The 26749-nt window shown below is 37.3% G+C and overlaps 1 protein-coding gene across 2 annotated transcripts in view; it reads right to left on the bottom strand.

Moving 5' to 3' along the window:
* LOC109411905 (voltage-gated potassium channel subunit beta-2) overlaps nucleotides 1-26749 on the bottom strand; it is a 167785-nt gene that overhangs the window by 135072 nt on the left and 5964 nt on the right. The window lies entirely within an intron of this gene.

Below are 26749 nucleotides of genomic sequence, written 5' to 3'. Positions count from 1 at the left end.
AAAATATCAAATTTGTTCGCGATGATATAATGTTAACTGTAATATCACGACTACGAAGTACCGAAGAAATCCGTTTTTTCAGTGTTAATTAAATCTCGCAGTCCTTTTCATATTAAGCTAAATGTCAATAAAAAAAATAGCTCTATACTTAAACTTAAACAATAAAAAAGAACTTTTATTCAGCAATCGAAATGTAGGCCATGCATCGGTCATGCTAAAAGAAGAAAAACAAAAATTGTTTTTTCAACCCTTCAGTAGTCGCGCTGTTGTATTTTGTACAACATGTTGAAAAAAGCTCCAGCGCGATGCTGGCGGTGGTTATCTAAATATATTCCATAGAAAGTTGATATAGTGCAAATTCGATTGTTGTGAAACTTGGGGGGTTTGTAGTTCATCGAAAGTAATTAGACCAGTATATCACAGATTGCTTTGCACCTCAGCTATGAAAAAATACTTGTACTACAACATGGTTCAGTTTAGTGTTACAGAGTAAAAAAAATCCATGATGGGACTTACAATATGTGATGTACATGATTTGGTATTTTACATTACAAATGATGGACTATTCATGACGTCTCAACGAGTGGGAACAATATAACAATATAAATTCGGCGTAATATATAAAAAATCAGAGATGTATGTTTTTAAGTTATTGAGTTATGATTTTTAGACGATAGTATGAGCTACAGTCAGGTCTTTTTTTACGCGATTTTAATTTACGCGGGCGCGTAAATGAAAACTCCATACAAAAAAAAATCATCGTCTTATTTTTGCATGATTCGTCGAGAAATGGTGAGACTTTTTAACGCGTTTTTTTAATTTAGATTTTTTTGAGTTTTTTTTACGCGGTACGTATCCCCCGCGAAAAAAAACTTGACCTATATATATATATATATATATATATATATATATATATATATATATATATATATATATATATATATATATATATATATATATATATATATATATATATATATATATATATATATATATATATATAATATACAGGTGATGGCCAAAATGTTTGGGATAGGCAACTTTTTTTTCTCTCACAAAAAAGTTCAACATGCTATAACTTTTCATAGAGTGCATCAAAGAATCTCAAATTTTGACTGTTTGTCAACCTAATATATGTGCATCATTGGTATAAATTTGGGCTCGATTGATTAATGTTTCGCAAAGTTAGAACCATTCGGGTAAAACACTATTTTTAGACAACTCATTTTTGAGCTGTCATATCTCGGAAACCAGTGAACCGAATTGAATGAAATTTTGAATGTACACTAACAATATGCAAATGCTTCACAAACTTTTAAAACATAGGTACTTTTTGAACGTTGAAAAAAGTTATCATGGATTGAAACTTTTTGGATTTTTCTCGAAAAAATGTAATTTTTTTACATCAATGTCAATAAATTTTAGTGTTTATATCCAAAGATTTTTCACTTCTGTTCTCAAGTTATCTCTAATCAGATATATTAGAGCCTATTTAGATTGAAGGAAGAACACATTTAGTAATTTTTGTGTGGTATTGTAAATTTGACTTATTTTCCTCTATATGGGAAAAAAGTTCAACCCGGTATAATTTAATTCGCCGTGAGAAAATATTACATTTTATGATAATTGAATTTTATTGGCTTTTCTCGGTGAACGTAATACTGCTCAAAGAAGGAGGGAGTAACGAAAGTAATGAAAAAAACGGTGGATAGAATCGCAAGTGTGCGACGAGGGAAATTGAATAGAAGTTGAAAATTAACAGAGGGCCATAATTGAACAACACAACACTCCCTCCTTCTTTGAGTAGTATTACGTTCACCGAGAAAAACCAATAAAATTCAATTATCATAAAGTCATGCGGTGATTAAACCTAGAAAGTAAAATCCAGTTGGCAAGAAAGAATGAAACTCGGTTCAAATAAGATAATTTGGACACAATAGGAGCATACGAGATGAAAGCGCGAAAAAATCAAATAAGTAACGTTCGCTCGATATGAATCTCCGAACAAGTGTCACAGACATTGGCGGAGCCAGCGTTTTCTTTCTTCTTACTCACTCTCCTAAACATACACGAGAAAGAGAAAGATGGAAGAGGGGGCAGCTTGCCTCCTCTTTCATCCCGCTTTTTCTCTTGCATGTTTAGGAGAGTGAGTAAGAAGAAAGAAAATGCTGGCTCCGCCAATGGTCACAGACCGATAGAACCGAAAGCAAAGCCGAACAACATTTAACAGATCACAACCACGATCTTTTTGCCTGTCTAGGGCTAGTTGTCATCATCAAACTACTAGTACCGAGCCGTTCAAACCCAGGACGTTACGCAAAGGGGTCGTCGTTGTGATTGTGTTGTTCAATTATGGCCCTCTGTTAATTTTCAACTTCTATTCAATTTCTCTCGTCGCACACTTGCGATTCTATCCACCTTTTTTTTTCATTACTTTCGTTACTCCCTCCTTCTTTGAGTAGTATAACGTTCACCGAGAAAAGCCAATAAAATTCAATTATCATGAAATGTAATATTTTCTCACGGCGAATTAAATTATACCGGGTTGAACTTTTTTCCCATATAGAGGAAAATAAGTCAAATTTACAATACCACACAAAAATTACTAAATGTGTTCTTCCTTCAATCTAAATAGGCTCTAATATATCTGATTAGAGATAACTTGAGAACAGAAGTGAAAAATCTTTGGATATAAACACTAAAATTTATTGACATTGATGTAAAAAAATTACATTTTTTCGAGAAAAATCCAAAAAGTTTCAATCCATGATAACTTTTTTCAACGTTCAAAAAGTACCTATGTTTTAAAAGTTTGTGAAGCATTTGCATATTGTTAGTGTACATTCAAAATTTCATTCAATTCGGTTCACTGGTTTCCGAGATATGACAGCTCAAAAATGAGTTGCCTAAAAAATAGTGTTTTACCCGAACGGTTCTAACTTTGCGAAACATTAATCAATCGAGCCCAAATTTGTACCAATGATGCACATATAATAGGTTGATAAACAGTCAAAATTTGAGATTTTTTGAAGCACTCTATGAAAAGTTACAGCATAATGATTTTTTTTGTGGAAGATAAAAAGTTGCCTATCCCAAACATTTTGGGGCCATCCCCTGTATATATATATATATATATATATATATATATATTATTATATATATATATATATATATATGTTATGTATATGTTCCTTAGAAAAACGATATAGTGCAACTCTGATTGTCGTGAAACTTGATGGATTCGTAGTTCTTCGAAAATAATTAGACACGCATTTTTTTATTTCGTCATTAAGGTGACCAATTTACAGATAGGGTGGTCCTAATTATCAAGGTTTTCAAAAACTTAAATATTTTTTTTGTTTGAGAGCTATTAAATTCTAGTTTTCAGGAAAAATACGGTAAATAGAATACTTTGGTTTTATATTTTTATCAGAAAAGTCAGGAAATTTGGCGTCACATATCAAAAAATCAGAAATGTATAATTTCTAGTTTTTGAGACATGATTAAGAGAGTCATATAATTAGCTGCTCTAAAGTGGCCTAAAATTGTAAAAATATGCCTTGTATTGCTTTTTGAGTGGTTCCTCGTCGTTTTAGTATCCATACATGTATAAGGAGGGCTGCAAAACGGTGAGTCGATTAGGAGAGCGCCCAACATAGCTCTGTTCCTCACAAGTTCCTACCTCATGCTTCCACGGGTCAAACGATGACAAAGACCGCCAGCTAAGAGTTGTGTGCTTAGCTGGTAGTGTAGCCTGGGCATCGTTGTCCTTCTGACTTCAGCTAGATTGAGGAGGTACGTCCCGAGCGTCTGTTCACCAAGGAGGTGCGGCTCAAACAGCGTTTGTTCTGGCATCCAGCGGCTGAGTATGAAATACTGTATCGCGTCAGCTATACCTAAGAAGGCAGCCCCTTCAACGCAATGTAGGCAGTGCGGCCCCGGTAAGGTTGTCTGTTGAAAACCTTAAAAAAGCAATAGTAGAGTAAACGGATTGATTCAGCGGCAACAGACCCGGCAACGAATAAAGGACAACGATTGGAAAGTCGGATCTTGGAACGTGAGAACTTTGAATGAACCCGCAAGTGTTGGGCTCCTGGCTCGTGAACTGCAGAATGTCGGCGTTAATGTGGCTGCTATCCAGGAAAAACGCTGGCATAAAACTGGAGAACGCGAATTCCGAGCGGTGGATCCCATCGCCAACACTTCATTCAAGTACACCATCTACTACAGCGGCGGCGATAAGGCAGAACGCGGAGTTGGCTTTATAGTGATCGGGAAGCAGATGAAGCGAGTTATTCGGTGAAAGCCGATAAGCGACCGAATCTGTGTGTTGAGGATGAAGGGCAAATTCTTCAACTACAGCCTAATCAATAGGCCGTCCTTTATTTTGTAAAATTTAGAAATGTTATAAGTTCGTTAGTGGAAAATGATCATTTTAGCTAAAAAAATGATCGTGTCAAAATTTGAAGTCCGTATCTCAAGGCTAAGTGGTCCCTCAAGAGGCCTAAAGTTGTCAAAAATTGTATGGGACCAAAAAAACATGATTTTTTTTTCGACGAAACAAATACGCTATTCTACTAAAACCGATGATTTTAGAACCCTAAAGGGCCAAAAATGTGCACAGATTTGCGATATCTTTACTCGTTACCAAGAAATTGACAAAAAACAACTGAAAAATCAGCATTTTTGACCATTTTTTTAGATCCCGAAGGAAACTTACCCTATTTTGTTCAATAACTCAAAAACGAGTAGAGATATCGCAAATCTAAGCACATTTCTAGCCCTTTAGGGTCCTTAAATCACCGGTTTTAGTAGAATAGCGTATTTTTTTTTGTCGAAAAAAATTTCATTTTTTTTTGGTCCCATACAATTTTTGACAACTTTAGGCCCCTTGAGGGACCACTTATGCTTGAGATACGGACTTCAAATTTTGACACGATCATTTCTTAGCTAAAACGATCATTTTCCACTAACGAACTTATAACATTTCCAATTTTTGCAAAATAAGGGACGGCCTACTGATCAGCATCTATGCGCCAACGAACGACAAACCCGATGACATGAAGAATGAATACTAGAGTGCCCAAAACAAGATGTCAAAATAGTCATCGGAGATGCAAATGCGCAAATCGACAGAATAAGTTTCTTTCGGTCTGTCATTGGAACGGAAAGCCTTCTTTTTGTTACCAACGATAATGGTCTGTGCCTTGTGACATTCGCTGCTGCTAGAGGGATGGCACTCAGCAGTAAGAATATCCGAAAACACACCTCGTGGCACCCGAGTGGTGACACTTGCTCCCAGATAGACCACGTGCTGGTCGGCGGGTGACATTTTTTGGACGTTATAGATGAGAGATCCTACAAAGGCCCGAACATTGACTCGGATCATTACCTTGTAGCCGCAAAAATTCGGGCGCGATTATTCAGCGTCACGAGTTCAAGAAATAACAAGACGATGCGTTTCAATATCTAGCGCTTGTCAGCCGAAGGGGTTGCTGCACAGTACCATCAGAAGCTAGACGAGAGGAAAGGAGAGACCAACGGATCTGGAGATGTCAACAGCTTATGGGGAATTATGCACGAACAACAGCGCAAGAGGTGATAGGCACCGCTCAGCGACGCCAACGTAATGGTTGGTTTGACGAGGACTGCCAACGAGTGACGAACGAAAAGAATGTGGCCAGTACATGGCAGAACAGGGAGCGGTACAGGGTGGCGAGAGCAGAAGAGAAACGAATCCACCGCAGAAAAAAAAACGGCAACACGAAGAGAGTGTTATTGCTAAAATGCAGGAAATTATAGACAGGAACGATATGCGGAGGTTTTATGCAATTGTCAATGGCGCGCGACACAAGACTGCGCCAGTGCCCGCCATGTGCAATGACCGGGAAGGAAATTTGCTGACAGACAAAACAATGACGGCAGGTGGAAGAAGCACTTCGAAGATTTGTTGAATGGTAGCAGCGATGGTGCACCCAGGAACAGGATTAACATAATGGATTTGACCGTGGAACCATCAACACTGGATCAAACTAAAAAGGTCCTTAAGGAGCTGAAAAACAGCAAGGCTGCTGGGAAGAACGAGATCCCGGTCGAGCTTCTTAAGCACGGATTACCCTTTTAAATTCGGCGTATAAGATAAGATACTGTCGCGTGTCCTGTTCAACAAACTGTGACCTCTTGAGGAGTCCTTTCGTCTGGTTTTCGTGAGGGCCGATCAACGACGGATCAAATGTTTATCCAGCGGATGATCCTAGATAAATTTTTGGAATATAACTTGCAGACTCACCATCTGTTCATTGATTTTAAGGCAGCGTACGATTTAGTGAAAAGAAATGAGGTTTGGCAGACAATGTCAGAACATGGTTTTCCGGCGAAACTAGTTAGGCTGATACGCGCAACGCTGGATGGATGAAAATCGCGGACGAAGTGTCTACGTCGTTTGTTACCTTGGATGGATTGAAACAGGGGGATGCTCTTCCAAATTAATTGTTCAACATTGCACTCGAAGGAGAGATTTGGAGGTCAGGCGTACAGAGGAATGGCTCTATCATCACACGGTCACACATGCTCCTCGGTTTTACGGACGATATTGATCTCATCGGCATCGATCGTAGGGCAGCGGAAGAAGCTTATGCTCCTCTGAAGAGAGAGACAGCGAGGATAGGCTTGACGATTAACTCTACCAACACACTCAGTTGAGCTCGGCTAATTTCCATTCTTTTGCCGAGATCCGCACAGCCGAGCGCTCGGCAATCGCAATTTAACTGAGATATCAGCAAAAAGACGAGTGTATTCATAGCAGCACCCATGGGTGCCGCTGTCATCAAACAATAAACGTCAAGCGTTTAACCGAGATTTCAGCAAATGAACTTAAACCGAGATTCGCACAGCCGATCTCGGCATTTTGTTTTAAGTGTGAAGACGAAGTACCGTGATTTCGGGTGAAATTGATCAGTGGGATGAAATTGATCAGCGTGAGGACCATTTTTATTTGTTAAAAATAACGCTTTAAACTTAAAACTATTTGTAAAAAATGTTCATCATCTGGTTCAAGAGTTATTGATTGATGAGTTTACATGTTTTACAGCCAAATAGACACATATTTCAGTATAAAATTATATATTTTTCGAAATTGCGTGTTGGGCGAACTTCAAAGACACTTTCAAACTTTTGTTTCCGTAGCTGTATCGCTCATGTAATAAATATTCGAAAAAATGTTTCTAGCTGCCAAGTATTCGCTAAACCCGATTTCGTCATCAAAAATTCTATAAGTATTGACATTTATGCATAAAATTGCACTTTTCTGGAAGTTATGACATATTCAGTATGGAAATTGCATGCTTTTAGGCGATTTCTTAGGATTTATTAAATATCAAACTTAAATAATTAAAAATTTAGTTAACTTGTTAAAGTTTTGCATTGCTTTTCTGGGGCGGTTAATGCCAGGGGAGTAAGCTGGCTGTCAACTGGGAACAAATTGCGCCTACCCTCTATTCAATTCTAGTACCATTAGAAGGACGTAACGGCCAACCAAGAAAATATCTATTTTCGTTCGCAAAATTGATTTTAACACCGTTTTATCATACTAAAAGCAAGTCAGCATGTGATTCAAGCATAATCCCACACATTTTATTCAGATTATATTGAAAAATTTTATTCCGAAAAAAATCAGTGTTTTGTTTTCGCCATTATGAAATATTTGCCTCTACTCTCGCTTGTTTTTGTTTTCGTTTTGTTTGGAGTGCGGAAATCGGTTGAAAATTGAAAACTCCCAGAGCGGTTCTGGTGCTTTAATATGAGGATAATTTAACACTACAACTCAAGAAATTTCGATAATTACCTAAAAAACTGAGCATCAGCACCGAAAGAAAGAGAAAAACAATAATGTTTTCACTATTGTTAATATTTATAAACAACTAAACAAAAGATGTTTACAAATTAGAACCAACAGCAAATGGCGCGCAGGTGGGCATGTTTGGGTGGGCGTAGAGGGTAGGATCCACCACCCCTGGTTAATGCAGGTGGAAAAAATATTTTCGGTACTTACAACAACATTTCAATGACTGATTAATTTCACCCCGAAAGTAAAGTTTTTGATTTTTTATTTCAAATGATATTTTTTGTAATAAAATCATCTGCAGTAGAATTTTCAACCTCGGTGACTGATGAAAACCATGACCGTACATCCTTGTTTTAATGCAGTGAATGTTACCATATCGATTAGCATTCAAAAATTATTCGCCAAACACTGCGAAAAGTGATCAATTTCACCCGAAATTACGGTACATGATGGCAAGTAGAGACAGAAGCAGGCCTAGTGGTGTCTCTTCCGGTTGCCCTCAACGGTCACGGAGCGTGGACGTTGAAAGAGGTAGACCGAAAAGCTTTTGGAGTTTTTGAGCGCAAAGTACTGCGGACAATGAATTAACTACATCGGCTGTTTTCCTACTCTCCGCATCGACCAATGTGGCGCTAGCTTCTATGCACGAAAAATCGCTAAAAGTAAATCGCAAAAATATTGTATGGCGAATAGCATCTAAAGGCAAATTTATCGATGTGGAATACATTATTCGAAAAAATATTTGGTAGTGGTTGTGCACAATGGTGACTATTATTAAGCCTACCAAATATTTTTTCAGTAAAAGCTTTCTATTTCAAGTAATTCAAGTTTAGATGCTTTTCACCATACAAAATAAAATGGATTTACTCCTGCTGATCAACTGTGGGTGTGCGCCAAGCGGGTAGTCCATTCTCGGTGGGAAACAAGAAAATGGAAGTGGTACCATCACGAGTTGTACCAAGTGTACGAAGATGCGAATATTGTGAAACGTATAAAATACGGCAGACTTCAGTGGGCTGGACACGTAGTGCGAATTGCGGAAGAAAGAATAGCGAAAACAATATTCAGCAGAGAACCCGGTAGAGGTAGGCGACTTCGTGGGTGGCCGCGAACTCGCTGGCTGCACGTGGTTGAAGAAGATCTACAATCCCTACACGTTCGGGGAAACTGGAGGAACATCGCTCAAGACCGACGAAGATGGTGCTCTTCTACACGCTCGGCGTTGGAGTAAAGTTACTTTGTAGGTATCAAGGTAGGTACATGTATAAGGATTCAAAATAGAATCAAATAAAAAAATGTTTTGTATTGCGAATTTGGCCTTTTATTTTCAATAAATCATATCTTTAAAACTAAAGAAACATACATCTGTGATTTTTTATATGTTACGCCAAATTTCCTGAGTTTTCTGATAAAATATAAAATTAGGGTACCTCTTTGGTCCCGAGACCATGAAAACGTGAAAAAAACTAATATATTTGGATACTTCTTGCACAAAAACGCAATGGGGCACGTTCGGTGTAGTACTAGATTTGTAGTAATGAGCTGAATTTTAGTATGGTGAGAAGGTCAGTTCTCTGTTTCTGCAATGAAATGGCACAAAAAGCGTGGGTATTATGATTCCTTGCTTAATTTGATGCTGTTTGAGCAAAACTTTGGATAACTATGTTGTTTATGTTGCAAGAAATGAAAAAAAAACAACAACACTGTTGCCCAAAGTTTTGCTCAAACAGCATCAAATTAGGCAAGGAATCATAATGAGCCTCTGTACGAATTTGCCCTGTCCTGCTCACTCCCACAGAAAATTTGAAAACAGCGCGCGCAAATTTTCTGTGGGAGTGAGCAGTACGCCAGATTCGTGCAGAGGCTCATACCCACGCTTTTTGTACCATTTCACGGCAGAAACGGAGAATTGACCTTCTCAATATACTAAAATTCAGCTCATTACTACAAATCTAGTACTTCACCGATCTGTCCTATTTGGCCCATTCAACGTATTTTTCCTTAAAACAAGAGCTTTCAAACAAAAAAAAATAGTTTAAAATCGGTAAACTGGTTCAAAAGTTATGATTTTTTTGAAAATTTTTAGTTTTTAAATACTTTGATTTTTAGGACCACCCAATCTGAGAATAGGACAGATCGGTGAAGTACTAGATTTGTAGTAATGAGCTGAATTTTAGTATGGTGAGAAGGTCAATTCTCCGTTCCTGCAATAAAATGGTACAAAAAGCGTGGGTATTATGATTCCTCGCCTAATTTGATGCTGTTAGAGCAAAACTTTGGATATCTATGTTGTTTATGTTGCAAGAAATGAAGAAAACAACAACACTGTTGCCCAAAGTTTTGCTCAAACAGCATCAAATTAGGCAAGGAATCATAATACCCACGCTTTTTGCACCATTTTATTGCAGAAACGGAGAATTGACCTTCTCACCATACTAAAATTCAGCTCATTACTACAAATCTAGTACTACACCGAACGTGCCCCATTGGTCCCCCTAATGACGAAATAAAAAAAAACGGGTCTAATTATTTTCGAAGAACTACGAATCCACCATTCTCGGACAAGTGCTACCATGGAAAAATTTGGATTTCCCATACAATTCGTTAACTGCATAAGGAACCTATTTAGCAAAGCTTCCTCCAAAGTATTGTATAATGGCCTTTTGACGAAGAACATTCGAATGAAATCATCAGTCCGCCAAGGTTGCCCCCTGAGCATGGCATTTTTTATTCTATACATAGAGCCCCTTATTAGAAAAATCAGCAGCAGCATTAAGGGCTGTTTCATGAATAATAGCTTTTGTAAAGTTATTGCCTATGCAGACGATATTAACATCTTCATCCGCGACGATGAGGAGTTTGATAAAATTTTAGAAATTATCGATAATTTTAGCCTCTACGCTAAAATTAAATTGAATATCAAGAAATCTTCCTATATGAGGTTAAATAATTGTAGGACAGGCCCACATCTTTTGAAGGAAACTGATACTCTAAAAATTCTTGGCGTAGAGATGTGTCGAACTTATGGCGATACCGTCAATTCTAATTATTCAAATGTAATCAAATCTATTAAATACCTCATTGTTTTACACCAAAGGCGCCACCTTAACATATTTCAGAAAACTTGGATTCTGAACTACCTTATTCTATCGAAGCTTTGGTACCTATCGCAGGTGTACCCTCCAAACAATTGCCATATAGCACAGATTAAAACTTTTTGCAGAAATTTTATTTTCAAAGGTGTAGGAATATTCAAAGTTTGTCTAAATCAACTTTATCTGAACGTGGAAAAGGGGGGCCTAGCTTTAATCGACGCCGAGAGTAAGATGAAATCTTTGTTCATCAAAAACATCCTACAACGAGACCAATCTAGTAGGAGGGATGATTTTATGATAATGCAAGAACATAGTAGCACAGTTACTCGCAATACTCGAGAGTGGATTCGAATGGGATTAGACATTGAAAATCTAGGTATGGATTTGACATGTAAAAGAATTTACACTTTTTTGTTAGATAAACAAAATATTGCACCTAATATTGTTAAAAAGTACCCTAACAAATCCTGGGATATCTGCTGGAAAAATCTAAATTCGAATTTCATTAGCTCTGAGGAAAAACATTTCTTATTTCTGTTTCTTAATGAAACCATCGCAACAAAATGTAAATTATTCGATAAGAAAATTTCTGGAACTGTTAATAACTTGTGTGAGTTTTGTGGTGGGATTGATACTCTTGAACACAGAATAAAATTATGTGCAAATAGTAAAAATATATGGGAATGGATAGAACGTTGTATAAGAGATAAGTTAAAAATATCAGTACATAATCCCGAAGAATTGTTAAATAGAGAGATACATGAAAAACAATACCAAAGTAAAGTGGCATTATGGTTAACAACAATAGGAATTAGCTATAATTTAAAGAATTTTGGAAAGCATAATTTAGATAATTTCATTGACATGATTCGAGAAAAAAGATGGAACAATAAGTTATGGTATAGAAAATGTTTTCAAAAATGGATAAACGTATTGTAACAGGTTAAAATTGTGATAAGTTTTGTAACGTTTTTTTTATTGGTTCAATAAAAAAAAAAAAAAAATCCAGATAATAAGATTTAATTAGATCTTACAATTGTGCAATAATAACGAAATGATTACTTACAAGTTTTCCAAATGGTTTTATAATAGAAACAATAATTCCGATCCTGCAAGGTATCGTTGCGAAATTCAACCTATAATTCAATGTTCACAATAATCATAATCTCTGCATTTAAATTAGCAAACTAGGTATACCTTATGACGATTAAACGACTATTGAAATTCAAAAAAAAAAAAAAAAAAAAAAAAAAAAAAAAAAAAAAAAAAAAAAAAAAAAATCCACCAAGTTTCACGATAATCGGAGTTATAGGATATAGGCACTATATCGTTTTTCTATGGAATGGCTGTATATATATAAACGGATGGCCAAGGTAGGGGTTTTGTCCAAATGAGGCAAAAAACATGCAAAAATTTGATTTTTTGAAATTTGATTTTTCATACATTTTAAACGGATGCTTGGACTTGCAACGTCAAAAAATACGCAGTAAGCAAGACAAAGTTTGCAGGGGAGCTAGTTATTTAATATTTTTGACCACCATTTCCCACTATTCATAGCCAGCCTTTCTCTGCGTGGTGATTCTAGAGGTATAGGGAAGCAGAAGATATATTTTGGCATTTTCCCGATGTACTGGTGCCAATTGTATATCCCTAAAGCGCAACAGTTTGTGCTCGCGTTTTAAATAATTTTATGAATATTGCGGTGCCCACTATAATAAACAAAAATAAAAACCTAAGGCATTCTACATACGTAAACTGGGAAGAGTGCATTGATGATTCTGTGGTTGTTATTAGTGTTCTTACCCTGCCAAAGGAAAATTTCTCTGTTCATCAATTATACTGTGAGGAAACATAGATCATAATCACCAAATTGAGTATAATAAAGCAATATTGTTGAGTCCAATTTTCGTACTTCCGTATTTTACGGGATGCTTTGATATTTTATCATATACACAAACTGTCTTCTCCTCAACACTTGGAATATTTTTATCTTCTGTCCTTCCATTACACATATATACGCACAGTATCACACTGAGTTCTAGGAGGGCATCAGGCAGCTTCTTGATTAAGTAATACTCTCTTCGGCGTGAAAAATTTGAATCCAAAGAAAATGTTCTTGCAGATAATATTGCTTTGATTGCTTTGTGTACTGCCTATTCGTAGCAGATGAGTCTTTCTCCAGTCATTTATAGGCATTCATTACAGACGAAAGCAATAAATTAAAACAACTCTTCACACCTAAAACTTCTAAGAAAGAAAAGAAAAGAGCTCTATATATGAAGCAGACAACTTTACACAACAGGTAATAAAGCCAGTATTATTATTATCAAAGAAAATAATAATACCAATAATCTAATAGTCACGCAAACATTAAGAAAACACACAATAGGCCTTATTTGATTGGGCACTTACTTAATCTATTCCTTATTTTGTGTATCCTAAAAATTTACTGAAACACTCTTCAAATCGCAACGATGAACTATAGAAAATATCTTTCTGATAGATTGAACGGCGCATGCGTTGCATCGAAGGGGTATTCATGTGAATGCTATGATTGTTAAGTAAACATGTGAGTATATATTTCAGTAAGGTATCTTAGTTCGCATACGTTGTCGTGCGAACAAAATTATAGCAAAATAGAAAGGAGATTCAGTTTGAGCAGCGAAACAATTTTCATGTTTTAAAACTACTTTGAAAGCTGACCATTAGCTATGACCATAGTTATATGGAAACGCACACACTTGGTCATCCGATGCAAACAAAACTTATTTCAAGTATAGCGACCATATTTACTTAACATAGCTCTAAGACAAACCTGAATGGAAAATGAATTATTCGTTTTAGGAAATGGGAATGGAAAACCTTTTGAAATGCCGAGTTTGTAAAACTACAAGAATGTGCATGAACACTTTGTTCAAAGATACAATATTCACAATATTCTGCAATGCCTTTGCTTTTGGCTCACGAAATGGTGTGTAATTGGATTCCGTTGACAGTTCAACTATTAAAAGAAAATTGTCCCACTCGTGAATGTGTGCTTGATCAATTGATCAACTAAAGATCAAATAAAACCCAGCTTACGGTAGTAAATAATAGGGGAGACTGGGGAGACTTGATCCCTTTTTTCTTAATTTACCTGAAACTTTAAGAAAAAACACAAAACTAGATCCGATTTCCGTTCAAAATGGCAGGTAAACATCTATTGCAAGTTTATACACAACAGAAGGCCTTAAAATTATTGTTAAAGTTTTCAAAATTGTGTTTTTATGGAGGCATGTCTTATGATGTATTTTTCAAAAATGGGTGACACTTGATCCCCCTTTGAGCACATGGTTTATTTAAAGGGAAAATAATTCCAGAGTCTTCCTTTTCATTTTCTTTTCGAGTTTTCTTGTATTTTCGATGAACATCGAGTCACAGACAAACAGACGTAACACTTCGAACATTTTTCGAATCAAATCATAGTCACGGAAACATGTTCGCCCAATGCTAAAAGGACTGAGTTTGGCCGACCATCAACTAGGTGGCGGTAGTGGGCAAACGTCAAACTCGAGCAAAAACGATGCGAGCGCCACGGGTGGTCAGTTGGCCAACTATAAAATTTTTAAATAGACCGTTAAATCGGTGTACGATGCAAAATATCAGAGTGTTACGTCTGTTTGTCTGTGATCGAGTGTTTGAAATTGTAAGATTTCCTTAAATTTTTAAGGATATGCCATATTTTCAAAATGGGGAAACTTGATCCCCCTTTTCTTGATTTGTACTTGAGTTATAATTATCTGACACATTTTATCGTTGAATAGACTAGAATTCCAAGTAAATAGAGGCTTCCGAATAGAATTTTATTTTTCACATGTATAATGTGTGTTATCCTCGAGGGATTAAGTCTCCCCATGTCACTGTTGTGTATACTAAGCCGAATTAATTAAAATATGTTCACAACAGCCTTATTTGGATAAATAAGTTTGAAAGTATTTTATTTAAACTATGTGCTGTGAAATTTTGACACGATTTGGTTTAATTTTCACAAAGTTATTGAGATTTTTCGGAATCGCCCAAAAGATTTCTGAAGGACTGAAAACAAACCATCAGCCGTTAAAAAATAATGCAATGTACAATCGAAATCATTTGTAGCCAAAACACAGTCGTTTATCCAGGAGTAGTTTTGGGAAAATTATGCTAGAAGAAAAATGTTTTTGATGCTGAGAAAATATGGGGGGAACAAGTCTCCCCAGGGATCAAGTCTCCTCAGTCTCCCCTTTTAACGAGGGGGCCGACACTCCTGGGATGATCCATCATTCCCAAAAATCGCCATCAATTCCTTTCAGTGTATGCTCACTTTTTCATTCTCACCCATTCTTTTCATCCCAAATCCATCCTCAGGATCCTCAGCTCATTCTTTCTCATCTTTCGTCATCTTTTTAATTCATAAATGTCAGTTCAGTGATTGTTCAGCAGTGTTTGTTTTGAACGTGAAAAAAAAATAAAGAAACCGCAAGTCTCGGTCTCGGCGCGGGGAAAGATCGTGAACACCAGGACCACCGTTGATCTTCCGAAGGGATTCGAGCTGATTGCAGTGATATTGTCGGGCCGCCACCAAACCGGACTTCGCACAATCAAGTCGCGACGCGACCCAACTCGCGACGTTTTTTAATGATGTCAAAAGCAGTGCGCATCCTTTCCGTTGTTGTCAGTAACACAGCGCACTAGATGCGAAATAGTTGCGACACTTGTGGACCAAGAAAATGGCCATTTTTGATTGAATGTCTGTCTTGATTCCAACCGGATAGACAATACATAATCCGTAAGTTTCTGGGGCGAGTAGTTAACAGAATATGTTTGTTTTGATGAGGTTTTATTTTTTCAGAACTGTTGGAATCTAGCTGCGGCCTGCGGGTGCCAGCCGGTAAACATTTGCCAGTGGAGGAGGTCAACAAAGGAACAAACTTGCACATCACAATTAGGATCTATGTCATTTATCCCGCTGCAGTCCTCGCCTTCTTGTGCCACCCGGATCTGTGACGAACAACCACCGATGGTGGAACACCAATTTTGCAGGGTTGCTGTTAGGCATTCTTGCAATAAGCCCTGCCCCCCTTCGGCTTTGGATGCTGGGTTCGCCGTACAGCGCAGCGAACTCGTGGTTCATGCTTCGCCGTCACACACCGCCGAAGATCTTTCTTAGCACACGTCGCTCGAAATTCCGAGTGCTTGCAGGTCCTCCTCGAGCATGGAAGGAGAAGGAATATTACCGACGAGGGAAGTTAGACGGAAACCCACCAACAAAGGTGGACAATGAAGCATCGATGCGTGTGAAATACGACGCAAATTTACATATTGTTGTTCTGCATTGAGCAATAGCACGGTGAGTTAGGTCTTTATGATTACCGCACGTAAAACATAGTATTGGGAGATGTAAGATTATTTTTTCTTTGATTGGTGCTACGGCCCAGTAGGAACAAAACCAACTTCTCGGCACAGTTATTTCAAAATTAATAATTATTCAAACTTAATCTGTCTTTAATCATGATTATTATTATTATCATTTTACCTAAAACTGGGCATTCGTGTCGGATAAATAATCATGATGCATTCGCTTGGTAGGAACGGAAAAATTCTATGCTTGAGGGTGTCAAGGATATGTTCATTACGAAAAGTTCCTTGACCGCGAATAGGTCTCTATTTAAAAAATATTTTATTTTCAAAATAGGGTGATTTAAAAGCTTCTTCTTATAGGCATTACGTCCCATTAGGACTGAGGCTGCTTTTCAGCTGGGTTCTATAAGCCAGAACTTCCACAGTTATCAACTGTGCTGCTAAAGTTTGCTCCAATAATTCCATCTAGAATTACCCGAAGCGAAGTACTTCTGCAGGAATTTCTTCCAGGAATTCTTTCAGAAAATTTAACTAGATATGATTTGAAATGAATCCAGCAATTCCTTAAACATTTTGAACAAAAAACCCTTTAAGAGTATAGACACTATAGATTCCATAGACTCGCGAAGACGAAGACAACTGTAGCCAAACGAACTGTCAGTTCGTGTAGCCAAACGAGCATGACGTCACAATTTCAATAACGACAGTGGATTGCGTGACGTCATATTCGCTCGGTACACTCTAAATTGACGGCAAAACACACTAAAATCGTATTGCTCAACCATGTCTCCGCGAGTCTATGGAATCTATAGTGTCTATATTTAAGAGCCCATCAAAGGATTTCTTTAAGGATTCGTCCAGGAATTACATACTGCAGACATGAATTTCTACAGCTCTCCTAGGGTTTCCCAGCTTATTATTTTTTGTGATTGTTTCAGAACTATTATTTTAAAAACTATTATTTTAAAAATTCCTCCGACCATTCTTCCACGAACTTTTCTTGAGATTCCTTTGGAAAATTCTCTTGGAAATCTTTCAGGGACTCCTTCCGGAATTAGTCCGGGTCTTCTTTCAGGAATTGTTTTGGTATTCCCTTAGAAACCCCTCTCGGGACTGCTTCCGGGATTCTTACTGGGGTTTCTTCAGGAACTGCTACAGGGATTCCCCCATGGGTCCTTCTTAGGATTCTTTCAGGATTTCTCCAATAATTCTTTATATGATTTTTTAGTACTTTCTGGGATTCCCTCAGAAATTCCTCCTGGGATTTCTTCCTGGGATTACTCCAGTTATTCCTCCAGAAATTTCTCCAGGGATTTTCCCAGGAGTTCTTCCAGGGTTTTCTTTGGGAATTCCTGCAAGGTCTAGAGATTCGTCCAGGCATTCTTCCAGGACTTGTTCCATGTATTCTTTCAGGAATTCCTCCAGGATTTCCTGCAGGAATTTCTACAGAAATTCTTCCAGAGATTCCTTCAAAAATTCCCCTAGGGCTTCCCCCAAGGTTTCTTCCAAACATTTCTTCAGGAATTGCTTCAGGGATTCCTCCAAGAATTCCTTAAGAGATTTCTCTAAGAATTCATGAAATTCCTCCTAAGATTGCGCCAGGAATTTATCCAGAAGTTCTTCAAGACATTCCTCTAGGATGTTTTCCAGGAATTGTTTCAGCCGATTTTCAGCGATTTCTTTAAGAATTCGTCAAGAAATTCTTCCAGGAGCTCCTTCCAAAATTCCTCTAGGAATTCCTCAAGAGATTTTTTCCGAAATATATCCATGGATTCCTCCAAGAATTCCTCCTAGGATTCCTCCGGAAGTTTCACCGCGGATTGCTCCAGAAATTAAGCTAGGAATTCCTCCAGGACTTTCTCAAGAAATTTCTTCAGGAATTTATCCTTGAATTTCTCATAGAATTCCTGCGGGGGTTCCTCCAAGAATTTCTCCATGAATTTATCCAGGGATTCTTTTAGGAATTTCTCCAGAGATTTCTTCAGGTATTCCTCCAAGTATTGCATCAGAATTTCTTCCAGGAATTCCTCCAAGAATTCTTTTAGGAATTTCTCTTAAGAACTATCTAAGAAGTTCCTCCAGTAATTTCTCAAGGGTGTCCATAAATTTCTCCAAGGATTCCTCGAAGAATCCCTCCAAGATTTTTTTCAGAGATTCCTCTAGGAATTCTTGCTTGAGTTCCAGGAATTTCTCCAGGGATTCCACCAGATATAGTTTTAGAAATTCCTCTGAGGTATTCTTCCAGGAATTCTGACATGGATTTTCCAGGGATTGCTCCAGGAATTCCTCTAGTGATTTCTTCTGAAAGTACCCAAGAATTCCTTCAGAATTATCTGAAGATTATTATTATTACTATAGGATATAATATAATATAATTTAATGTTAATTTCTATAGGAATTCCTCCAGCGATTTATATTAAAATTCTTCAGGATAATCTTCAAGAATTTGTTCGGGAATTTTCTTCGGGTAATCTTACAGGGATACCTCGAGGGTTTCCTCCAGTGAAAGTGGTGGTTTATCGAGCATTTCAGATATTTAAATATGCCGAAATATACCTACAATTACCCATGCTCCATCTGATAGCAGCAGCTTCGCGTTGAACCGTTGAACGCGCATTAAAATGTTATAAAGGAGATATGTTTCAGGGATATAGCACGATATAGCGTCCTTTGTGAAGATTGTAGGAAAAATGTTAATATCGCCTAACAGCACTTTAAAACAATATTTAGACTTCTGAATTAAGATAGGTATACCTCAGACAAATGAGGTAAACGATTGTCAGGCTATTCAAATATTTTTAAATAAAAAAATACTAATACACGACACATTCTTATTTTTCTTTTTATTACTCGATGTTATCCAGGTTAAACCAGCAAATCGGCCGTTGAGGGCATTGACACACGATGTTGCTGCACATGTTCAAATCTTTTGCTGCAACGTACTCCCGTATCAACAAATACATGATATTTAGAAGTGTTGTTCTTAATAATAAAACATTTGGTGGTGGGGTGTTGAGTTGAGTTGGGATTTATCCGAAAATAGTGTGTACGACCATTTGGGACTCAGACAGGGGGTTTAATCTAGGCACTTTTTGCTCTAATTTAGCATTTTTATACCAATTGACTTTGTACCGTATCTCAATGAGTGGATTTTTGCTATGAATTATGAAGTAGTTAACCTTTTGGAGCCGATTTTTTTCACCGCTGTCGACGCAACCTCGCTGGTGTCGAACACGTTTGTTATGCTCGGTTTTATCGCCGGGGTCATATAGACCCCTCCGGCTTCAAAGGGTTAATGGGGTATTCTTCCAAATAATCTAAATTTGTCTCTCAAAATGTTACCGTTTACTTTAAATTGTTACGTTTGCATTAGTTTATCTTGTGTCTTTGAGATATTCGTCAAAGTAATCGGATTTCTTTAAATTCACCATGTTTAAGAGGACATTGCTAAATTTCTCAAAATATGAGTATTTCATAGATGTCACTATTGCTTTGAAGTAAGGTATGCACACAGCAAAATCTAGCCACCGCATTTTGGATAGAAATTTCTCTATTTTCAACGAATCGTGGCAATCTCTGGCGCAAATGAAAGCTTATTGTGTAAGGAATCGAAAAATATTTACTTCGGGATATATTTTGACATTGTGTTTAAAATAGAGTCAAGGGAACAAGTTTTTGCACAAACGTGCTGAAAATCTGACAATGTACATTAAAGCGACCGTCCCCGCAGACCTAAGTTAGCTTTCAAGTATTTGGTTCTATACGTCATTACAACCTGGAAAGGTTGCAGATCAATTTAAGAGTAAGAAAAAATCGAAGTTTGGCAAGAAATACATAGTTTGGTCAAATGAATTTGTGGTTTGAAAAAACGAACTTTTAGGAATACATGAACAGCAAATCATCTTTTTCACTACGGGAAACGTCGGGAAAAATGGCTGGCACCCCTTATTCAAAAGCTTAGATATTGTGTATTGATTTGAATTGATTTTTGTCCCCCGTTTTTGGCGGAGAATGCTTGCGTTTGTATGCAGAAAACTATGTAGAAATTGTACTGCATTTTTCCAAAAAACGTAAAATCTCATACACTTCAAAACTCAACCCAATTGAAAAATATTGAGTAACCGTGAATTGGAACCTTCAAAAAATGTCAAGAACGACAGCTTTCATCGAAAAATAACATTGATTTTGACACAAAGGTGGTAAAAATTTCTTGGCATGAAGTCGAAGGTACTGTGCAAAACTTTACGGAAGGACTCAAGCTCAAAACTCGAGATGACGGATATAACAAGTCAAATCAGCAATGTCTTGATGTTGATTTAAAGTAAATTAATGCTTTTTTACGATGAATTGCTTTTGGTTTGGGAACAAGTTGGAATGAATTATTACTGCTTGATTTTCTATGGCCAGATTTTGCTGTGCGCATACCTTATTTATTAGTTTATTGAATATTTTTGCTGGTCAGGAATTGTAGTTTTAAAGGTTCAATAAGTCCTCTTAAATTGCTATGTGACGCACAACACGAGTACTTCAAAGAAGGTCACTGTTGCTTTGCAGTATACAATAGTTATTCTTGCAACTAGTAACTTGTAATTAAGAAGGTTCACCAAGTCCTCTCATATTAATAAGTGATCCACAATTTGAAATAGCTTTGAACTATTTAGTAGGCTACGAGATATTCTTGCAACTTGTCTAAATTTGCCGTTCATAAGGTTCACTAAGTCCTCTTAAATTGCGAGGTGGCACACATACGAATAAAATAGGTCACTATTGCTTTGCAGTATTCAGTAGTTCATTTGATATTCTTGCAACTAAAAGTCAGAACTTGTAATAAAGAAGGTTTACCAAGTCCTCAATATTGCTCATATTGTAGTTGAAGGTTCACTAAATCCTCTTAAAATGCAAAGTGATGCACAATACGAGTATTGTAAAGGTTCACTAAGTCCTCTCATATTGCCGGTGACCCATAAATGTAAATGGCTTTAAATTATTTAGGGTATTGTTGCCCTTCTTGAACATGTGGCTCCCATTTTCATCCTACGAAAAACAAATGATTGAAGCGCTGTTTGTTTTGTTTCTTATGTTTGTATTTTTTGTTAGAAGTGAGCACCCATGATAACAAAAAGAACGGAATCAATCGGTGCCGTAATCGCTTGTTTTCGAATAGGATGAATATGGGAGCGTGAGATTAATGATGAAACACATACCCTAGTAGGCTACGAGATATTCTTGTAAGTAATCTTAATTTCCCGTTCATAAGGTTCACTAAATGGTAACTATTACTTTGCAGTACATATTCAGTAGTTCATTTGATATTCTAGCAACTAAACTACAAGTCAAAACTTGTAATTAAGAAGGTTTACCAAGTCCTCTCATATTTCTAGGTGACTAGTCAACTGCACTAGCTTGCAACTAATCAGAACTTGTAGTTTAGAAGGTTCACTAAATCCTCTTAAAGTGCAAGTTGACGCATAATACGAGTATTGTAATTGAGAAAGTTTACCAAGTCCTCTCATATTGCTAGGTGATCCACAATACGAAATTGCTTTGAACTATTTAGTAGTTACGAGATATTCTTGCAACTTACCTGAATTTGCCGTTTGGAAGGTTCACTAAGTCCTCTCAAATCGCTTGGTGATGCACAATACGAGTACCTAATTAGAGGTCACTATTACTTTGGTGTATTCGTTAGCTTATTAGATATTTTTGCTTGCAACTAATCAGAACTTGTAGTTTAGAAGGTTCACTACACGTGTAAGTCCTCTCACATTGCTAGGTGTTGCACATACGAGTACCGTGAGGTCGCCATTCACCGCTCATTTAACAGCATTTTCGTTAAGTTTAGGACATTGAAAATCGACGTTTGCGAAAATTGCACATTAATTTTCGTCAACAGCTCAATAGTTATGTTGTTATAATAGAAAAAAATATAGCAAGATCGTAAAATATGTTTACAACCGAAAAAATGTAAATTAAAATGTGTTATCTCTTGACTCCTATTGCCGCTCATGCATCCATTCATCGCTCACTAGAGTATTTTTTCATGAAGCCACATAAACTATTCGTTTATAAAAACAAATTAACTAGTGAAACTAAAGTTTTTTAATGTGGCAGCATTTTACATTCGCTATTGTAACGATACTTTACTAAAATTGGATCATTTTTGTATGATTAACCCATAATGAGCGGTGAATGGCTACCTCACGGTACTTCAAAAAAGTTCACTGTTACTTTGTAGTATGCAAAATTAAGTGTTATTCTTGTAACTAGTCAGAACTTGTAATTAAGTATTTTCACCAAGTCCTCGCATATTGCTAGGACCTGCACCTGCACTAGCTTGCAACTAGTCATAACTTGTAGTTTAGGAGGTTCACTAAGTCCTCTTAAGTGCAAAGTGGCACACAATACGAGTAGTGTAATTGAGAAGGTTCACCAAGTCCATATTGCCTGGTGATCCATAATCCTAAATTTGATTTGTCTTTATTAAAGAGACTTTCAGCCCTTGGCTTGTTCGTCTCTATTATCATAATCCTAAATTGATTTGAACTATTTAGTAGGTTATACGAGATATTCTTGCAACTAGTCTGAATTTGACGTTCATAAGGTTCACTAAGTTCTCCTAAATTTGCTTGGTGACGCACATATGCGAGGACTTCAAAGTAGGTCACTGTTGATTTGCAGTATACAATAGTTTATGAGTTATTCTTGCAACTAGTTATAGAACTTGTAATCAAGAAGGTTCACCAAGTCCTCTTATATTGCTAGGTGATCCACAATTCGAAATAGCTTTGAACTATTTAGTAGGCTACGAGATATTCTTGCAACTAGACACGAGTACTAATAGAGTAGTAAAAGGTCACTGTTACTTTAACCCTTTATAAGGCAGTGGCAACTATATTGCCCCCTACTATTTTTATTTTTTTCTGTTTTATTACAATTTATTTCGATTTTTTTTTGGTTTACGCAAAATTGGGATTACTAACAACGCTTGTAATTTTTTTTGGTACTAAACAAAGCTTAAACAACAATTTGGGAGTCATTTGTAGCCTCAAACATGGCAAAATTTGAATTCGTGAAGAAAGTTAGCTCAAACTTATTGTGAAACTATAGATTTGGTAAATATTTTAAGAAATAATCAAATTATGGGTTAATATGAGCTCTAGTATGAGCTGAACTACACAGTTAATATTATGGGTTAAGCCCTCATATAGTTGCCACTGCCCGTTTAGGCCACCAGCGCTGGTGGCAACATTCTTGCCACTGCCCGTTTAAGGTACTTTTCTTCTTTTGACTTCGACAAAAAGCCGGAAAAGAGACTTTAGAGTGGATTAAGTCTTAACCCATAATATAAACTGTGTAGTTCAAATCCTGTCAACCCAGAATTAAATTTATTCTTAAAATATTTACCAAATCTATAATTTTAAGTTTGAGCTAATTTTCTTCACGCGGTCAAATTTAGCAATTTTTGAAACTGCAAATGACTCCTACATTGTTATTAAAGCTTTGTTTAGTACCAAAAAAATACCAGGCGTTGTTAGTAATCCCAATTTTGCGTGAACAAAAAAAAATTCGAAATAAATTGTTATAAAACAGAAACAAATATAAACAGTTGGTGGCAATAAAGTTGCCACTGCCTTATAAAGGGTTAACGAGATTTTTAACCTGGGGCTAGTTCATCTCAATACCCATGGTATCACTTCCCTTCCGAAAGAGCTCACATTTTGTTAGTATGTCGGGAGCTAGATTCGAATCCCAGGTCCTCGGCGTAATTGTCACGTGTTTGAATCACTACACCAGATCCTCTCCACCTAGGTTGAATATTATTTATATTGGAAAGGTTGAATCATCGATGAAAAACATGTAGAATTATCTCAATCCGTCCCGCCAATCCGTTATTGTAGTTCGGTATGGGTTCAGTCGATCGGTAGCAAACATCATGTAGCAGATCGCGGGTCTGCAAACAGCTGCAAACGAATCGTCTTGGCCACCTTGGTACTACTCCGGCGTTGAAGCCAATCAAGTGAATCCTTTTTCAGACGGACTCTCGCGTCAACAGGATCACCAACTGTTCGAGCGTCTGGTTTGCTTGGTTTCCTGATTCGTCGGCGCTGCCACAGTTCGACATCCTTCTGCATGGCTAGCCGTGGGTTGATCGTGATCAAATCAGCAGCGTTCAACACCACGTACACGGCATCGCTTCTTGAGGGAGGTCAGCTTCTAGCGGGTGCGGAACATCAATCGACGGGTCAGCTTACGGGATGTCTGTTTGCCGTGGTTAATGGTTTGGATGGCATTTTGTGGGTGTCGTCTGACTGCTGTTGGGTGGGGTTGACAAAATCGGTGCAGTCTCCGGCGGGAGGTATTTGTCGCACATATTGAGGACCTCACCCAGGCGACCTGTTACTAGTTCGATACTCAGGACTCCAGCACCACATAGCCGAGGTCTTTCATCGAGTTGGCTCGGCTCAACACTGGTTTACCAGGAGATCCGACATGCACATGTATTCCTTGGTGTTCTAACATCTGCGGAGGAAGATACATTGAGGGAACCATCTGTTTGACAGAATTCAAGGTCTTACACATAAAATTATCCATATTGTACAGGGGCCCTTCGATGAGCTTCGGCCGGACGCAAGGAATCCTCCGTCAATCCAATCCATTACTTCTGTAGTAAACTCTGCTACCGATTACGATTGGACTTCATCCGCGGGAGGCCCGAATTTTGCGAATTTTGGCGCTGCAGCTTCTGCCCAAACAAAACAACTTTTGACGCTTTTGACAGCTCTCATCACTCGTAAAAATTTTCATTCCGTTTCATTCCAATCTATTTTTTTATCTTCTCATCATTCTCGTCATCCTCTGCCATCCTACTCATTCTTGTCACTCTCAAATCATTCTCATCATTCTTTGCCATACACGTTCATTCCAAGCCAGGAAAATTTCATCCCCGCGAGTGTCAGCCCCTCGCCTTTTAACAACTCTCTGTTGTTATTTCATAAAATTGGATTTGGATCTTGGAATAAATGAAAATTTATTAATTCACATTCAGGCTATGGATACTTTGTTCAAAGACACAATATTCACAATATTCTGCAATGCCTTTGCTTTTGGCTCACGAAATGGTGTGTAATTGGATTCCGTTGACAGTTCAACTACACAGCGTAACAAAAATTACCTTTTGGTTTGTCTCAAGAGCAAACTTATGTGTCTCTGACAGATTTTGGGCCGCTGAATCCGAATCCGGGCTCAGATTTGCTCCTACACGTCACAATTTTGAGCTATACCTCAATTTATAGGGCAAAATATGCGATTTTGGGCTTTTTTACTGCAAGTTATTAAGCATGGAGATACTTTTTTTAATCAATCAAAAGGTTAATTGGTCAATTAACATCTAAATTAACGACTCATGCAAAATATTTCGTTTTACAAAATATTTCGAATTTGATAGTATTAAGCGGTTTATGTTAGGTACGTTTTTTCCCATACAAGTCACCCTCCAAAAGTTGCATGCAAGTTTTCATACTAACATAAAATGCTTAAATCTATCAAATTTGATTAGGTAAAACGAAATATTTTGCATGCGTCGTTAATTTAGATGTTAATTGACCAATTAACCTTTTGATTGATTTAAAAAAATATTTCCATGCTTAATAACTTGCAGTCAAAAAAACCCAAAATCACATATTTTGCCCTATAAACTGTGGTATAGCTCAAAATTGTGACGTGTTAGAGCAAATCTGAGCCCGGATTCGGATTCAGCGGCCCAAAATCCTTCGGAGACACATAAGTTTGCTCTTGAGACAAAAAAATGTTGCGCTGTGCTATTGAAAGAAAATTGTCCCACTCGTGAATGTGTGCTTGATCAACTGATCAACTAAAGATCAAATAAAACTCAGCTTACGGTAGTTGTCTCTGTTGTTATTTCATAAAATTGGATTTGGATCTTGGAATAAATGAAAATTTGTTAATTCATATTCAGGCTATGGATACGGTCGCAACGGAAGTGATTGACAGTAGACAGGCTGTCTCGGGCCCGAACGTATGACAAGCTTATGTCGTTTTCGTTTTTGATTCAGTTCCAACCTGGGTTGGAACTGGATGAGATCACAGTTTCAACCCCAACCCGACTTCGGTTTCGCTTGTACTAAAGTTTGTTTGAGTTTGTTTGACGTTTGTTTGTTTACACATTTTCCGCCAATCCAGTTCCAACCCAGGTTCAAAAACGAATTCGACATTAGTCTGGCCCCTTTTACAAAAGAGATGTTGGCCTGCCACTAGCCTGTTGAAATTATGCTTGGCTGACAACTTTCGCGAAATTTTCTGGGATCATTTATTTGTTAAATATTTTATCGGCTTTGTCGACTGTCTGTGATACAGTCAAAGTGACACGCTCACCCATATACGTAAAACAACGCATAGAACTGTCACCGTTTGAGTA

The sequence above is a fragment of the Aedes albopictus genome, chromosome 3, assembly GCF_035046485.1.
Source record: "Aedes albopictus strain Foshan chromosome 3, AalbF5, whole genome shotgun sequence".
Classification (NCBI taxonomy): Eukaryota; Metazoa; Arthropoda; class Insecta; order Diptera; family Culicidae; genus Aedes; species Aedes albopictus.
This window is presented reverse-complemented; position numbering and strand designations above follow the sequence as displayed.